At 39.8% G+C, this 12,764-nt stretch overlaps 1 long non-coding RNA gene across 1 annotated transcript; it reads right to left on the reverse strand.

Moving 5' to 3' along the window:
* Positions 1-2,234: 2,234 nt before the first annotated feature.
* Positions 2,235-7,330, reverse strand: LOC118407998. The gene is made up of 5 exons (XR_004830231.1): positions 7,057-7,330; positions 4,752-6,846; positions 4,329-4,466; positions 4,060-4,201; positions 2,235-3,796 (listed from the first exon to the last, which is right to left on the reverse strand). It is a non-coding gene; the product is annotated as an uncharacterized LOC118407998 (long non-coding RNA).
* Positions 7,331-12,764: the final 5,434 nt, after the last annotated feature.

Here is a 12,764-nt window from a genome sequence, read left to right on the forward strand (position 1 = left end):
ATGGTCATTACTGACAGAAGGGGGTCTGATAGCGAGCAGTGTTTAAGCGAGCAGTTGTTATGTATCCTAGCTTGAGGGGCAAAATGAGCAAGGCACAGCTGATTAGGAAATTAGGCACAGAGGTGCTGACTTCATTCCATGATGCCTATATTAAACCTCCTTGGTTTGAGCAGTCTATTTATTACCTTATTATAAGTGGAGTCCACAATTACCATCAAATTTTCACAAAACTTCAAGAAAAATTATTCATAGTTTACCTTTAAATTGACAAAGACAACCTTGATTTACCCTTTAGGTTTAACCATTTCATATTTAAATAGATTAGTGTAAAAGTGAACTTAGGTTTCTGAAATTCTGTAATTCTTCAGTCTGTAATTTCTTGTAATAGTGTACCCCCAAGTTCCAGGATTCTTTCTGAAGGCCTTAGGTCCTCAGCACTACAGGTAGCCAGGATGTTTGGACCTGGGGAATAATTAGTCCTTTGATAATTGATAATTGGACACCAGCATCCTTTGCATATCTATAGAACAATAGCTGACCTTACTTTGAACCCGCATTACAATAGCGCATACTTACTTGAATTTTCAACAAGAGGAAGCAAGCCCCTGGCTTTCTTAGGCCCAATTTTAAACTTTATGAAATATTCTCTGGAACAAAAATTCAAGTGTTAATCTTATGATGGTCAAAATATGACCAACCAGATCAAACAAATCTCAAGTTGCTGACCAAGGAGCTTTCATTCTTTGCCACGTTCAACTTGGTACTGCATTTACAAGATATCATTGCATGCATGGAAGGAGCATTCGAATAGAGCAGTTTTCATTTGATGAAAACACCCATGTGTGAACAGCCGTAATGGCTCTGTCGGCACAACTGTTGAACATGTCATGGGCAACTTGGACCCCATTCAAATGAAAAAATACAAGTGAGTTAAATGAGGAATCCGATTAAAGCTTTCTGTTGGATTAAAAAAATGCGTTCACATTTAATCGGATTAAACTCAAACTTGCGACCACGACCACCCCGAGTCGGGCACACGTCGTGCTTCCAAAATGTTGCCAGACTACCTCATAATTTTGAAGGATTTAGTGACATTGATATTATATATGATAACTGTTGAGAAATTGGCTGGCTTTTGATGCGTCGACAGTCAACAAGAACATGGCGCTTGTGAGGTCATACAGGTTGAACTGGGGGTAGAAATGTTGCGCGGGGTGTGATTATACTCTACATTTAACTGTAGTACAAAATGTAAATGTATATGTTGAAAAAGTTGCATGAATAGGAGAAACTACTACTAAAACGTTTGTTGCATACTTTTTTGCCGGTGTGTAGCACTCATATCTTAGTGTCATTGATTTAGATATGAATTATAAGGCCATTCCTGCAGAAATTCCTGCAGGAAACATTCTTCCTGCAGGAATTTACCTTTCTCCTGCAGGAATTTCTGCAGGAATGCCTGCAGCATTCCTGCAGGAAAAATGCTTCCTGCAGGAATTCCTGCAGGAAAAACGCTTCCTGCAGGAATTCCTGCAGGAATTCCTGCAGGAAGAAAATTTTCAAAATGAATATTCATGAAAGTTATTATCATATTTCACAACTGTGCATCATACTTGTCAATCACATGTAAAGACTTTGCACCAAGTGCTTTTATATTGAAAATATTAGCACATTTCAAAATGGGAAAAACGGAATTCCAATCTTAAGATGGAGCTTCTTTACATTGAAATTGATGCATAAATAATGGAAATATGATATACCAAAGTTGATATTCCAAACTTTTTGTGCTGAGTGTAGATAGCAATGGAAGCTGAACTTTGCTAATGCTACAACTCGTTAAGAGTATGACCATGTATGTAACATGCATTGGCATAATACCGGCCGTAAGACTTTCTACTATAAATGCACAGATGTGCATGATGTAATTTTGCCTCACGCTAGGCCATGTTGATTTGATTATACTGTGGCCGTGGATGACATCCGCGCGCACATCAATTTTCGGCCGCTTTCAATTAAAGAAAAAAAGTTTTGAATTATACAGTATATTGTACAAAGCAGCTGCATGCAAAATGATTAAATATATGCAGTACATTAATGTATTAACCATGGGGGCAACCATTTCACATAACGTTGATGGTACTGGGAGGTAAGGCCTGGTTGAGGGTGTGAGAAGAGAGAACCAAGCCATTTTGTTTTAATTCTACTGTAAAATAAACACATGCACTACACAATCATCCGATTTCAACATATTTGTTTATTAGCAAAATAGAGAAATGCAAAGTGTATAATATATAAACCTCATAACAAATGAAGATACTCTAGAATCAAAAATGAACTTACCCTCACTCTAGGACATAGTGGATAAAAGAGCTAAAAATCAGTAAATATTGACATTGTCAGTACATGGTATAGAGGTAGCGTGGAGCCTTGTACTTGAAGAATCATAGATTTTTTTTCAGTCTAAGGCTAAGGCATTTGCGCTGATTATTAGTGTCCGTGAAAAATGTGTGTGTTTGGTGGGGTTAGTCTGTTAGTGTGTATGTGTGTATGTGTTTGTCTTGTGTTAGTGTCAGCGCCAGCGCCAGCCTTAGCCTCAGTTACTAGGGAAATTTCCAAACAACTGATTTAAAGGGCTACAACCTCTACACAATAAACGGACAATGTTGACATTTACTAAATTCTAACATGTAGACCACTTTTCTGCGACAATGAAAATAAGTGAAACACACAAAACAATCCAGTGTCAGCCACCCCTGTACTGGAAGGGCATCAAACAAATACACTGAAAAACAGAGGCTGCTAACAAAAGGCGCCTAAACAGCACTACATCTCCAAGCCTCTTTACAAAAAAAGACGAGATCTTCACTCAAAAATATGGGAAAACTATACCTAACACATAAGGTAAGTAGGCGTAACTATATGTACAAGTATCTACTATCGTGATATATATGATAACTGAACAATTGTACACTTTGCATTCTGTTTGCATTGATTCGGTTTCTGTGACTGCGAACCACGATACCACGAACTCTAGCATTTCTAAAAGGACTAAAATACTAAAATAAAAGAAGGCCTTTCAACCACCTGCCTTCCTTTCTGGCCTGTGCCGTTCTCTTGGTTCGGGACCCAAGAAAACAACACGAGGCAGATTATGTAATGGTCTAGGTCCCCGACAACCACTGACCATGACATAAAACAGAAATTACAACAGATGGTGAACCAGGGAAGACCCTGTTTATAAAGAACAGAATTAACAGTAACTGACCGAATACAATTCCGGCCATCGACAGAGTCACATGAAATAAAATCAGCCACACGCCAAGCTTGTACACCACAGAAACGGGCTTTAGCTATGAGGGCAAAAGGAGCCTCCATTTACAAAATGCCTTAACGCCCTACTGAAACCAAGCTTACATTCGCCAAGTTACAAGGACATCAGACTAGCTTTAGACCAGAGCAGACACTTGTGATATTGTTTTTTACACTGTTTGAATCTTTTATGTTACCTGCAATTAGCCCAAGGGCAAGAATTTGCAATAAACTTTATATATTCTCAAACACAGGTTTAATCAAGGAGGTTTGATTGAATCTCCTTGGTTCAGTGTAATGTTAAAAAAATAACAAATATTGCTTTGCTACTGCATTCAGACAATATTGTTCAACACAAACAACTTATTATATGGGAAACGACAGTCCACCTCCTTGGTGATGCACGTGGTGTTGTCACGAAGCACGATATTGTCATGTCAGTGACGGTGACGCTTGACCTTGCCTTCCTTATGGCGTCCAGACATTTCTAACAAATAGGAGAAGAAAACGACATGCATCATTTGTCTCAACACCACTCAATGCCTGTCCAGTGGCAAATGGGAAAGCGATGTATAATTAAGGCATCTCGAATGCTAATTCAATTGCTACTACGTCAGTCAATACAGACTGCCTAAACAATATACAATGCTACTAATATGGCAAATGCTATAAGCCGACATTTTGATTTCACACAGCACATTACAATACATTCTCAAATGTCTGGTTTGCAGAGCTGATTTACATACGTACATCCAGTTATGGAATTTCATCTCAAGAAGCTTCTGAAATCCAGCTACGAGGGAAGACACTAAGACGCCTTCCGCCAGGACCACCGTCTTCCCGGATGTTGTGAAGCGCCTTCGGTGACGGTACCCGTAACGTTCAGACATTGCTGTGATATCAGTAAAAGAAAGAGACATGCATCAGCTGCTCGCTACGTCAATACCGCTGTAACAAACACAAATGGTTCAACGCTTGCCCAATGGCAAATAGGAACTGTACACAATACAGCACAATACCTTGTCTATGTCGAATCAGGCGTGCCCTGGCTGGTGATGCACCGGACGTCGTCACGAAAGCACTTGCAGTAACGGCGACACTTTGAAACCTCCATTTCCCTGTGCCTTTCTTTCCTCGCTTACCAAGCCCAGACACTTCTAGCAAATTTGATAAAAAGACATATGCATAAGCTGCCATACCACCGCTGCCACAAACCCAAAAGGCTCAGGGCAAGTACCTAGAAACTCGACACCCCAAATACTACTAGGTACTACTAGTATACAGTGACACCTGACAAACAGCCCAGGTATACATAAACTGAAATTGAAAATGTAAACTTAAACTAGTCTGCAAACACAAATGGAATGAAAAATTTATTCATTGACAAAGACTGTTGTCCAATAGTTAAAACATGTGTGCTTTCACACAATACAGTACGATACCTTGTCATAGAAGACTGCGAAGCCCATTCGCTCACGTTCGGCACCTTCCTTCGTCAGTCCTCGCCTCCCTTTCCGCGTCCAGATATTTCTTCTTACGGTGTGATAATCCTCGGGAGAAAAGACGAGACAGAAATTAAACCTAACTCAGAAATATAAGACTATATCTAACACTATACCTAAAAGAAAGCTCAGCTACGTGCATTGGCATGGCAGGAAGTTCATTTGTTTTGTCATTGTAATTTCAGCTCTAGTTTTAACATAGAAATAGCGAGAGGAATCATTATCTCTTGTTTGGTGGCAGGGTGTTGTGTGTGCTTTGATGAAATCCTAAGTAATGCTGCTTATGGCATAATGCTGCCTTTGTTTTGCTTTAATTTTCGAAAGCAATGGCCACTTCTGCTCTCATTGCTTCAGTCTGCTTCTGTGATATACAAGCCCAATGCATAGCTGATTAAGTTTCTGTGACTATGTCGACGCCGAGTTTTTTTTTTCTAAACGACTAAACTAGTAATATTAAATAGGCTCTTCAGCCACCTGTCTTTCTTTCTGGCCTGTGCCGTTCTCTTGGTTCGGGACCCAAGAAAACAACACGAGGCAGATTATGTAATAGTCTAGGTCCCCGACAACCACTGACCATGACATAAAACGGAAATGACGACAGATGGTGAACCAGGGAAAACCCAGTTTTGTAAAGAACAGAATTTGAAATAATTGACCGAATGCCATCCCGGCCATCGACACAGTCACAGAAACCAAACCAGCCACACACCAGGCCTGTACACCACAGTAACGGACTGAAGCCCTGAATGCAAAGGAGCCTCCATTTACAAAATGTTCTAATATAAACCCTTCCCGACAACATCGCTCGGAATGTCAACAGAGCACACTAAAGTACCTTACCTCCAACTAAGAGTTCATTTAACGAATCATCACAACTAATAATTTACTTCCTATCATGTCGATGAAAAGTTAGTCTCAGCCCATCCCTGCGATATATTTTCAACGGAGAAGACACGTATTAAAGTACTTAACTTAGTTTCAGGTCCCTTGGCAGGGCGTAAACTCGAGCACCGCTCTTTCTGGACGTCACCTTGATGGCACCAATAAGGTCCTGGCCATGGAAGCAACAAAGCGAAATTAGTTATTATTAGTTGATATGGGTGTCCCACCGCAATTCATCGGACAGTTGTGCTCCAAGATAGGGGTGGGACTTAACACCGGTGAGGGCTTCTCCGCAGAGGGAGTACTGAGTTAAGACGGGGTGCTTCTTACGGGTGATATGGAGGATGTGACATTTAGTGGGGTTGAACGACATAAGCCATGCTGCATTTGCCATTCTGTTAGCGCATCGAGGTCAGACTGCAGACCTAAAGCATCAGAAGGCTTGCTGATAGTTCGATAAATCAAGCAATCGTCAGCAAATAGTCGAACATGTCTACGGAATCGGGTAGGTCGTTGATATAGAGCAGGAAGAGTAGAGGGCCTAACACAATACCCTGCGGAACTCCAGATAGAGGTGACCTTGACGGCTTTAGATGTTTCACCGCCAAAGACAACCCTCTGGGTTCTCTCCGTAAGGAAAGCCCTAAGCCAAGACTGAAGGAGGCCAGAAATACCATAGTGCTCGAGATTGCTCAGCAGACGTTCGTGAGGCACGGTATCGAATGTTTTGCCAAAGTCAAGCACCGCGGCATCGACCTGTTTGTTCTGGTCTATGTTCTTGGCCAGGTCTTGGAGGGTTAGCACCAGCTGGCTCTCACAGGACAGACCCTTCCTGAAGCCGTGAAGGCTTCTTGCTTTGTTGTAGTTTATAAGGCACAAAAGGCCGCACAAATCATTTCCTTCTTATCATGCCGACGAGAAGTTAGTCCCAGCCCAATTCTGCGACATGTTTCCATTTTACACCCCATAAGACACACAAGAACTTATCTTAGTTTCAGGTCCTCTGGCGGGGCTTTTACACAGGGAAGGATCTGTCTGGACGTCACCGTACAGCTAGCCGTGGAGATGGCATCGGACAAACTCTCACCAGAATAAGTCCCACCAGGAACATTGCAGCTGCAGTTAATCCGGACTTGATGGCACCAATAAGATCCTGGAAGAAAAGAAGTGAAATAACAATTAGTTCAATTGCAAGACAGATTAACGTCAAGAAACGATTAAGGCAATATATAAGGCACAGGTATGCATTGCATGTAAGCGCAGCTATCGATTTTTGAACTAACATTGTACTGATAATAAGTTATACAAAACGCACGCGTATAAACACACATAAAGACACTCTGTGAAGAACGACCAAACTAACCTGTTAAAAGGTAGGATGCTGAAAGGACAAAGGACTCCGTCACCGCGCGGCCGTGATGTTGTTCTGTACTGGTAAGCTGCGAGGTTTATATTATAAGCCCGTCAACTCAGACAGCTGGCAGACGAGTGACGCGACACTGTCTAGTCTAAAAATACCCCGTGGTGTCATTGGTCAAAAGAATGCACTTCTTCGATTGGCTATCTGAAATAATGAAATTGATTACAGCACACGACCAGGACCAATGATGCCTGAGGGATGACTGATTGCTTGACCAATCACAGACCAGTAATTATTTTCACCTGTGTTGGACACACCTTTGTTCGCACGGCACGAAAAACGGTATTTAAGGATGCTGAAACCATGCGTAATGTTGACGTATTTTCCTCCTTTACGGATCTATACACCACTTATACGAGTACGTAAATATTGCCTTTAAGTGGTCTTTCTGTAGGTCCGTGTTAGTCCTTATTTTCCGGTTTTCCCGTTGTCTTTCAGCAGCTTAAAGATGTCGTAAATGATTTTTAAAACCCCCTTAAAACTTGTTTAAAGTTCACGTTTATTTGATCTAAAGCCTCTTTACGTCTCATATACAATTGCATTAAGTGGATTATAACGTGTGTTTTAGTGCCTTTTCAGCAGCTTAAAGTTGCCATAAATATCTATTAAAACGCCCTTAAGACATGTTTAAACTTCACGTATATTTGATCTAAAGCCTATTTACGTCTCATATACGTGTACATTAAGAGGATTATAACGTGTGTTTAGGTGCCTTTTCAGCAGTTTAAAGTTGCCATAAATATCTATTAAAACGCCCTTAAGACATGTTTAAACTTCACGTATATTTGATCTAAAGCCTATTTACGTCTCATATACGTGTACATTAAGAGTATTATAACGTGTGTTTAGGTGCCTTTTCAGCAGTTTAAAGTTGCCATAAATATCTATTAAAACGCCCTTAAGATATGTTTAAACTTCACGTTTATTTGATCTAAAACCTCTTTACGTCTCATATACGTGTTCATTAAGTGGATTATAACGTGTGTTTAGGTGCCTTTTCAGCAGCTTAAATTTGCCATAAATACTTATTAAAACGCCCTTAAGACATGTTTAAACTTCACGTTTATTTGATCTAAAGCCTATTTACGTCTCATATACGTGTGAATTAAGAGGATATAATGTGTCTATATTTTTCTTTTTAGCAGCTTAAAGTTGTCATAAATACGTACCAAAACACCCTTAAGACATGTTTAAAGTTCCCTCTGTACGTCTCATATACGTGTACATTAAGGTGTGGATAAGTGCCATTTTAGGAGAATAATCATTAGCACATTTCAAAGCAAGAAAATACAATGGATGAAACTTTAAAATTTTATTGAATTACGAGAAAATATTACATGGAAAAGTAAAAAAACCTACAGCCTACTAGGTATTTGTGGCCTTTCATTCTGATGTAGTCGGCAGTTGAAACAATCACAACGGTTGCGCAATTCCGTGCAGCAGTCCACAGTCCCATTTCCAGAGTCGGGTGAAGCGTCTCGGCGTAAGTTAAAAAGAGGACACAGTCATGTACAGTTCCATCTGGTCACCACAGGAATAAGAATCCGGTAAGATCTAGAGTATCCTAGAGTAGTGGCCGATATGACTCGTGTTGTTGGATGGTCCTGGATTCTGTGAACGCGAAACATGTTCAGCTTGCAGTGTCGGCTTCTATTAATCCGGATGGTGCAAGGGCCGTGATTTCCATTCTGTGTCGATTTCCAACAACAACAGCTTGTACAGAATGATAGCCACCTCGTATCTTTGAGTCAAATTCCGTCACCGGGGGTCCTAGGCGGTAAAAGCGGTGTCGCGGCCACAACTTGCGGGCTAGAGCAGGCCCAAACTTTCTTCAATACTTCTCTTCAAAAATGAACGCCTGGAAAATAACCGCTCCTTGTCGTACGTATGGCCCGTAAATTTGAACCCCCCCACTCTTTTCTGCCATTGGATACTTCCTATCACATGACACAGCTGTGCCACAGACGGACCAAGGAAGTTCAACCTCCTTGGACGGACGGAGGCGTGCGCCCCATGGCGAGTACGAAATAACGCTGAATAAATTTACATCTTGCCTGCCCAAACAAACACGAGCAACACGAGAAGACACCGCCTGTGTGCACAAACTGTTCTTTCTCGACGCTTGCTTGTAGATAAAGAAATAAACATATTTCGTACATTTACCTGTAGTAAGAACTGCTTGCCGTTTTATAGAGAAAACACAACTCACTGCACAAAACGGTATACCTACTACATCCTTATTCTTCAAGCAGAGGTTGAGTCGCGGAGATATTCATAGCAGTAGTCGGGATTTCTACCGTCTCTTAGCTCGAGTGTCAACATGCCACAAAGAAAACCTCACCCTGATTTAGACCCTGGAATTTCAGAACATATATGCGGTATAAAATAAAAAGGAAAGGGTCTCCTCCTGTTCGCATAAACTGCGCTTCAAACATGCCGTATGTTCAGCAGAAAAAGGCACCGTTTCATAAAACCTTTGAGACGGTATTAGCTAATAGATAAAACGGGGGTAGTACCCCCAAATTTGCTTAACCCTCATCCGACCGTATGGGGTCATTTTTGACCCCAGGCGTATCTTTTAATCTGCCATAGCAACATTTTTCATCAGAGAAAAAATTCCTTCCATGAATTTGTTTGTATACATGTCTTACAACATCTACCAATTTTTCGCCGAGTTTTGCCCATTATTGTATAAGCTATACTTGAAAGTTTGTGTCTTGTTCGGTGGGGTCAAAAATGACCCCAGCCAATAATGAATCATTAATTACATCAATATCAAGATATTTCAATAAAATGACAGGCATTCCTCATTATTGCTATTACAGTAACAGGTTATAGTTGCTTAGATGAGTAAACACCGAATATTTTGAAAGAAATTTAGTATTTTAGTGTAAAACACGGTTTTTCGACATTCTGCATAAATTATGATAATACGAACTAATTACCTATGCTAATGAAAGTGAAAATGTTTCCAATTAATTAAAAAACAATATATGGACAGAATGTGCAGAAGGAACCTACAAGAAAGATCTTTGCGGGAAAATTGACAAGGTTATTGTATGTATGTGTTTAGATGGCGGAATATGGTGCATAATTAAGTAATAAATTCGTTACTTTTCACAAATATTGTATTTTTTCTTGTTAAATAACATTATTATGCTATCAGTGTTATTGCATCATCACAATTATTGTTTAGAAATTGATTAAACAAAACATTGTTTAAGTCAGTTGAGTATGGTAGATTTTCAGAGCAAATGAGGTTTTTCCTCATTTTCTGCATAAATTATGATAATGAGTAATAACTATTGACACCGAAACTTGTCAAAATATTTTTCATAGGTTAGTGAAACAGTAAATACATAGAAATGACAAAATAAGCCAGCAGAAATGTGTCTATGAGCAAAACAAAATGGGGTCAAAAATGACCCCATACGGTCAGATTCGTCGTAAAAATGTAACGGTCGGATGAGGGTTAAGCTACGCGGATTCAAAGATTAAACATGTCGTATGTTCAACAGAAATACGCAACATTTCATATACGTCTTGGCAACATGGAAGCTAAACGGGGGAGGTCTCCCCTAGTTCGCTTAAACTGCGCGAATTCAAAGATTAAATATGTCGTATGTTTTACAGAAATACGCAACATTTCATATACGCTTTGGCAGCAGATAAGCTAAATGGGGGAGGTCTCCCCTAGTTCGCTTAAACTGCGCGGATTCAAAGATTAAACTTGTTGTATGTTTTACAGAAATACGCAACATTTCATATACGTCTTGACAACATAAAAGCTAAACGGGGGAGGTCTCCCCTAGTTCGCTTAAACTGCGCGGATTCAAAGATTAAACATGTCGTATGTTCAACAAAAATACGCAACATTTCATATACGTTTTGGCAGCATATAAGCTAAACGGGGGGGGTCTCCCCTAGTTCGTTTAAACTGCGCGGATTCAAAGATTTAACTTGTTGTATGTTTTACAGAAATACGCAACATTTCATATACGTCTTGACAACATAAAAGCTAAACGGGGGAGGTCTCCCCTAGTTCGCTTAAACTGCGCGGATTCAAAGATTAAACTTGTATGTTTTACAGAAATACGCAACATTTCATATACGTTTTGACAACATAAAAGCTAAACGGGGGAGGTCTCCCCTAGTTCGCTTAAACTGCGCGGATTCAAATATTAAATATGTCGTATGTTTTACAGAAATACGCAACATTTCATATACGTCTTGGCAACATATAAGCTAAACAAGGTAGGTCTCCCCTAGTTCGCTTAAACTGCGCGGATCCAAAGATTAAACATGTCGTATGTTCAACAGAAATACGCAACATTTCATATACGTTTTGGCAGCATATAAGCTAAACGGGGGAGGTCTCCCCTAGTTCGCTTAAACTGTGCGGATTCAAATATTAAACATGTATGTTTTACAGAAATACGCAACATTTCATATACGTTTTGGCAACATATAAGCTCCCCTAGTTCGCTTAAACTGCGCGGATTCAAAGATTAAACTTGAATGTTTTACAGAAATACCCAACATTTCATATACGTTTTGGCAGCATATAAGCTAAACGGGGGAGGTCTCCCCTAGTTCGCTTAAACTGTGCGGATTCAAATATTAAACATGTCGTATGTTCAAAAGAAATACGCAACATTTCATATACGTTTTGGCAACATATAAGCTAAACGGGGGAGGTCTCCCCTAGTTCGCTTAAACTGCGCGGATTCAAATATTAAACATGTCGTATGTTCAAATGAAATACGCAACATTTCATATACGGCTTAGCAAATATATTAACGGGGGAGGTCTTCCCTTCTTTGCGTAAATGACGTTTCGAAATAAATTATATATATGGCATCCTTCGGTCAATATTGACCATGGTATACGCAACATCTCATATAACGTAAAATAGCGCATATAAGCTAACCGTGAGAGGTTCTCCCCTGTTCGAATTAAACCTTGCGCACAGAAAGTTTGAATACGTCAAATGCTTTCGGAATAGCTGAAAAACACAGAAGATTATTGTATTTGACTTTGTATTGTATTGTATTTGTATTTGCTGAGGTATAAACATAACATTTTGTACCAGAAAGCGCAATAATTTTCAGTTTTGACTGTTATAAAACGCAATGTTTTATCTCACACCAGACAAAGGCTTATTACATTTGACTTAGCCGGTTAACATGTATTTTGTAACAGATCTAGAGAAACGGTATTTGTCCGTTTTGACAGAAAATATTTTTGAGACATTTAAGTTGTCTCTTCGGCATACTAAAATACATGTAAAATTCACGTAAAGAAACACAACAGATTAAGTTAGATTTACAAACGCTGAAATCTTCCGTAAATGCCAAATGTATGTTTCCGATGCCTTTAATAGATCTTAAAATCTGCTGAAATATTTCTCCGCCTTTAAGGGCTTCATACGTATCTCTGAAACTTTGCTTAAAAAGTTGTTTTCGTGCTGTGTCGTCTCCCCAGACCATTTTCATTCAATTCTTTTACAACGTGAGACCGTAACTTTACCCGCGTCTTCTCACGGACTCGCACCGTAACCAGAAATATCTAACATGCATTGGCATAATACCGGCCGTAAGACTTATACCGGCCGATAAAAAATAATAAAGGGTTAATGCCCCGGCCCGAGG

Source organism: Branchiostoma floridae, unplaced genomic scaffold (assembly GCF_000003815.2).
Source record: "Branchiostoma floridae strain S238N-H82 unplaced genomic scaffold, Bfl_VNyyK Sc7u5tJ_1519, whole genome shotgun sequence".
NCBI lineage: Eukaryota > Metazoa > Chordata > Leptocardii > Amphioxiformes > Branchiostomatidae > Branchiostoma > Branchiostoma floridae.